Here is a 6,937-nt window from a genome sequence, read left to right on the forward strand (position 1 = left end):
TATATATATATACTCGTCAACAAAATTATTGCATAGATAAATTTATAAGAAAATTTCGCATAAATTCAAATAAGCATAACTCCGCGAAAAACTACATTTAAAAGTTTTTTTAATTTTCAAAGATAAAGTCTGTACTTTACAAAGCTTTCAATGGATTTTAAATCTATCCTTGCCCTTCTTTTCAAAAATAAAAATGTATTTTTTTTAAAAGAAATTTGCATAGTTTGATGCATTTTACGGGGTGGAATAAATTTCACGATACCATCATAAAGTATGGAGTTTTCTCTTACAAATTAAAAAAAAATTAAGCTTTATATGATTTTTTTCAAGAAGATACGATGTATCAAACTGACTTATGCATTTGTTCAATTACCGCCAACATTAGCATTATCCGATGCGCATCACGCAGAAGTTACTAACTTTTGTGTGGCGCGCGCGTGTTTGTGTGTGTGCGTGCGTGTGTGTGTGCATGCATGCGTGTGCGTGTGCGTTTGAGAGTGGAGATATGTGAAAGTATATTATACTCTTTAAAATTGTGTATTCCGCCTCTCTTCAGATGATCTTTTGTACTCATGCAAGCTCTAATCGAAGTCTGAGGAATTTCATATTATATTCGATGCAATACTAGGTGCAATTGCTGATTCCAATTGCAATATTTCTAGACATTTTTTGTGCACACGGCAACACAAGTTGCGTTCCAATTGTTCGTTATCATCAACACAATACTACACATCTGTGTACTCAGTCGAGTGCTGTATAAGCTTGTGTTTTCTAGTGACATGTTACTAATGATTAATATAAATGAAATTGGAAGACGTTGAGTGACTGACATTTTTTTTGTTTACTTTACTTCTTTTTGTTTAATATAGACAAAAAAAGTTATATTTAATCTAATTCTGTCCGAAACGGATCTTAACCATGCATAGCGTATACATTTTATTCCAATTGAATGCACAATGTTATACTTTGTGCATTCCTGTGTACTTTGAATTAAGATATATTAAGGAATTGGAAAGCATCCGCTGCTTCCAGTTGCTGCAGATTTGCGGGCAATTTTTCTAATCTTTGTAGTCTTCTTCTCATACATGTTCAATTTATCACGCGCGCGCGCGCGAAATTAACCAGCAACCTTTCCGTGGTGCGTATCGGGTAATTCTAATGCTAGCGATAATTGAATAAAATGCAGGTAAATTTGATGATCGAGGACATTGTATGTTCTCGAAAAAAAATCGTATAAAGTTTAATTTTTTTTTAATTTGTAAGAGAAAAATTCATACTTTATGATGGTTATCATAACATTTACGAAAGAAATTTACTCCACCCCATAGAGAGTATCAAACTATATAAATTTCTTAAAAAAAAAAACACATCCTTATTTTTGAAAAGATGTCAAGTAGAAGTAAGGATAGAATCCAAAATCTATTAAAAACTTCGCAAAGTACAGACTTTATCTTTTAAAATGACTTAAATGCAACCATTTTTCGCGAAATTACGCTTATTTGAATTAATGCGAAATTTCTATGCGATAATTTTGTTGAGTATATATGTATAATGTAAAATAGAACACAAAGCTAGCACTTTTCGAGTGAAACGTTTTATTGTTAAAGATAAAAATGTGCGTGCGTGTGTGCAAATATGTATGTATGTATTCGTATACGTGTGTATATACACATACACACGTATATGTATTAAAGTTCGGAATATCTGAGTACCCGAGTATCTGCTCGCTCCGTTATTTATACATCTGGGCTTCTATTCTTAAAAAGAAACGAAGAAATTTGAGGAAAATATACGTAATATACGTAACGTATATTGTAGTATTTCTCTAGATTTTTGTACGTTTTTTTTTTCAAGAATAGGGGCCCTGGATTGGTTCCGCTAATTCGGATACAGAACCGTGTACAAAACGAATATTCGTAGAACTGTGTGCGATACAAGTACACCCCCAGATACTCGAATAATCATGAGCGATACGATGTGTGTAATTATTTGCGTGTAATTTTGTCAATTTTAAAGGTATGTGTTTAACTATTATTTGCAATGATTCTTATTCCATTTGTTATTAATATCCCGAAACTATTGTATATAAACTGTTTTGTTTTCATTATGGATGTTACATATTAAACACGTTCCAAATTTAATTTGCTTTGCAGGAACTATACATCCTTAATTCAAACTACAAAATGAAAATTAATATAAACAATTCTAAAACATCTTTAAAATTGATAAAATTATTTATAGATATCTGTAGCACATAGCGAATATCCATATCGAAACAGGTATCCGTATCGCCCATGATTTCGCGAATACCTATATTGCAAACGCGAATATCTATTCCGCAGATACTTCGTACGCGGTTCTGCGGGTATCCGAATTAACGAGAATTAATTCAGAGTCGTATATAGATCTGCGAGAGGGTACTTGAATTTTATGTTATCAATTTTACATTCCTTTTCCGAACTTTAATATATACATATATTAATATATAGATGTATAGTATAGAATAATCTCACTATTTCGAGATATATTTAAACATATCCGTCCTGTATTTATTTAATTTCCCTCATTTAAGAATTTACGTTATTATTATAAAGCAGATGTTTTAAGCTATTAACACAATGTAAGATAATGTTTATCCTCTTCTTATTATCATCTTGTAACGTAGCCTGACCAAATCAGCTAAATCAAAAATTTAACATAGATATTATTAGCTGAAAAATAGATTAAAAAAAATTAATTATTATGCTCGACTAAATCTTATTTTAAATTCAATTTTTTTGATATTATTTGGATACTTTTATCTAAAATTTAAATGAGCAAAATGTTTTCTACTCAAAGCGTTTTTTACTTTATTTCTTATTGCAAGGATACAAATAATATACGTTGTATATTATTGTAAGTACACATTGTAAAATTGACTTAATTGTTTCATAAAATCAAACTTAAATCGAGAGCTGTATGCCGGTACATAAATTTTTTTTGCAGCGGACGAGGGGCCAAAACGCGCAATAGAATTAAAATACATTGAAATCAAATTGCAAAAAAGAATTATTATTATTATTAAAGGAATTATTGACCAGTCACGTAAATAAAATTAGTCGGTTATAGCGTAAAGAGTTAATTAGATTCGCGTGGCACTCGCTTTTAATAAATGAATAATGAAATGCATTGCTAAACGTTAAACTTGGAAAATCATAGATTAAATCTGTTCTACGTTAGACACACACATTTATTCACGTGACTTGGTCATTTGATCGTCTAGAAACTTTTAAACTTAATACTGGCCTTTTCTTATACGATATATGCGATAATACAAGAAAATTTAAATCACAGACAAGGAGAGAGAGAAAGAATAAATAAAACAACATTAACATTTAATGGTATCGCAAGCACATTATTACGCTTGAGACGAAGCACTTTCCAAATATATTTGGTATAAGCAAATGATAAGTTATAATCAGATAGTTCGACAAAACGAGCGAGAATTTTGCAATATCGCTCGAGATGACAAGGTGGTTCAATAATACTCGACCAATACTATTAATATTTAACATGAAAAGTGCACACGTAAATCTTCTTTTCTTAAGTCTTTACTTCTCTCAAATTAGTACGTCCCTATATACTATAAATCCTATTAGTCTTGATTATAATTATTATAAATCTCAAAACGATATGTTCGTGCCATTACATTGATTCTAAATGCTCGTTTCTAAATGTGTCATCGCGAATATTATAATGATTGTATATTCATTCTCAATTCATTTCTCAGCACAATTTAATATAAGAGTGTGTACATAACAAAAGCAACATCAGCACCATGTCCATTCGATGTGATGTAATGAAATGTAAACGTATAATGAGAGATATATTAATATATTATATCACAAAGATACGTGTATAATTAGCATTGTATTCTGCGTAACTTTACAAAGAAATAAAAATATTCGATTACTTAAATATAATCGATTTAATTCAAGTAGTATATAAGAATAAAGTGATTTTAATCAACTCTTTATAATTTATTAAATCTAATACTTATTATTATACAGAAATCATCTTAATTCTACAAGTAGTCTATAACGGAAAACTTTTTTCAATTAACTTAGCTTATAACTTTTCAAATACGGTTTGACAGAAGCTATAATTGTAATTAATCGATAAAATCAAAATTACACTGCTGCTGTTAATTAGTTTGCATTCTTTCCGATTTTTGTAATGAATAAAATATGTTATCACAATTGTTAAAAAACTTATATGTGACAAACATTTTTATTTTTTTTTTATCTTATTTGTTTTTATTACAAGAATTTGTAATGAAAAATGAGAATTTCTTTTGATTTTATTTACTTTAGAAGATGTGACTAAAAAAATATCATTTTAAATGCACCATATAGTAGATGTACAACTTTGCTTCCGCCGTTTTCCTATAGATGGCTTTAGCGGTAAGTGGTGGTTGAAATAAATAGATCATAGACGTCATACAATAAACTTGGGCATCTATCAACATAACCCTGTAGAAACATTAGTCGATTTGTGTCTGCATAAAGTTATTCTCGATTGAAAATGTCAGTTTACGAGCCAAATTCTCGTCATTTGCGGGAGGTTTTAATTTTTTGCTTCAATATGAAGAAATCTGCGGCTGAGGCTCATCGAATGCTCTCAAATACTTATGATGAGGCCGCTATTAGTGAAAGAACGTGTCGCGAGTGGTTTCAACGCTTCAAGAACGGTGATTTTGACGTCCAAGGTTATGCTCTGTATTTGATGGGACCAGCTTGGTGTAGTGTATTATGAACTGTTAAAACCGACTGGAACAATCACAGGCGATCGGTATCGAACGCAATTGATGCGTTTGAGCCGAGTATTGAAAGACAAACGACCACAATACAACGAGAGCCACGATAAAGTGATTTTGCAGCATGACAATGCTCGCCCCCATGTTGCGAAAGTGGTCAAGACATACTTGGAAACGTTGAAATGGGAAGTCCTATTCCACCCGCCGTATTCTCCAGACGTTGCTCCCTCTGACTATCACTTGTTTCGATCAATGACACGGCCTGGCTGACCAGCACTTCCGGTCTTATGAAGAAGTAAAAAGTTGGATCGATTCGTGGATAGCCTCAAAAGATGACCAGTTTTTTCGACGCGGGATTCGTACGCTACGAAAGATGGGAGAAAGTAGTGGCCAGCGATGGACAATACTTTGAATCATAAATATATAACAAGTTTTTTACAATAAAGCCTCGAATTTCGGAAAAAAACGGCGGAAGCAAAATTATACACCTAATATATTACGTTATCGTAAACTGTTTATTATTCTTCAAAATAAATACAGCTTTGTGTATTGCCTGTATAATTTCTGACATCTGAAATAATAAATTATAGTTGGATGATATTTGACATGATGACATTTAAAATTTAGGCAGAAATTAATTAAGATTTAGGTAAATATCCTGTTTAAGAGAGTCCCCTCCAATGACCTTGACATATGTTGTCAAGATCATGATCCTAAGTAATCTCCAACAAGTTCTAGCATCGCTCGTTACTCATTAAAAAATTATTAAGAAGGAAAGTTGATATTTTTTTTTACGATATAGAACAAAAAGATTTTCTGCTTTAAAATAATTTTACTACTGTCCATGCGAAGCGATTCTTATTCCACTTCCCCCCTGCTGAGGAGTGCATAATTTTCTACGCGAAGCGACTTTCTTCTCATCTCACCTTCTGCTGTGGATGATTCACTTATCATTGCAAATACTTCGTTGACTAATCAGAAGAAAGAATTTTACGAATTGACTATCTCAAAGTATTGGCAGCGTGTAGTGAGATCGCATCTTATATAAAAACAAAACCTATATAACAAAATAATGTTTTCAAAGAAAATTTTTGTTTTTAAAGCAAGAAATCTATAAAAAAATAGATAATCAAAATATTGGATTCTTGAAATATTAAAACAACATTAAAAGGAAAAATCGGACAATTAAAAGCTTTAAAGTAATCGATTATATTATCAATAAAGTTTCAGTTCTTACATAAATATAATGACTGAATATTTTGGTTTAATTCAAGCCATCTTTAATAACCTTGAGTAGATAAACAAGGTTCTAATTCGAGAGTTCTGAGGGAAGTGAGGAGGGGGGTATCCGCGGCGCGGGGGAGAGAGTGATGTCACAAGGCGAGGGGATGATATTACAGGGAAGGAAGAGAAAAATGACATCAACGTGGACGTGCGGGGATGGCGGTGCAGAGGATGTGCCAAGTGCGGGAAATTACGTAATCGGAAATTACGTAGCGGGAAATTACGTAGCGAAGGTGTGCGTCTGTGTCGCGATGAAAACGTGGCGCGGAGTCAATGGCCACCATCGCCGACTCTCGTCACTGCCTCCGGACGCGGTCCTCATCGTGCGCTATAATTATCATGTATACTTACTATTAATACTTATCATTTTTCCTCTTATGTGTCGTCATCCTCTTCTTACGTAATCTTTCCTTCAGCGTTTATTACATGCGATTATTCATGCACAAATATTTTTTATTCCGCCGAATTATTATTTTAGAAAGCGTGATAACGTGCATACGATATCGTAAAGAAGGAACGAATAATTGCAGACACAGAGATATTTTTATTTTAGACATTTATTTATGTCATACTTACTATTTATACTTATCGTATTTCCTTCATTCCTAGCTTCCTAATCATTCCTGGTATATTTTTACAATTGATTATATGTAAAGATCTTAAATCTATTGCAGTAACATTATGATACGGTTGCGCGCGATATAACATAATGCCACTAAGGTTAGAAGGAGAGATGGGAGAAAGTGAATAAATATTAAGGTAAGTTAATATGTATATGTATATTATATGTATATTTATATATGTATATGTATATGTATATTTATTTTAATTTTTATCTCTATATATATATATATATAT

This window comes from Atta colombica, unplaced genomic scaffold, assembly GCF_001594045.1.
Source record: "Atta colombica isolate Treedump-2 unplaced genomic scaffold, Acol1.0 scaffold5, whole genome shotgun sequence".
NCBI lineage: Eukaryota > Metazoa > Arthropoda > Insecta > Hymenoptera > Formicidae > Atta > Atta colombica.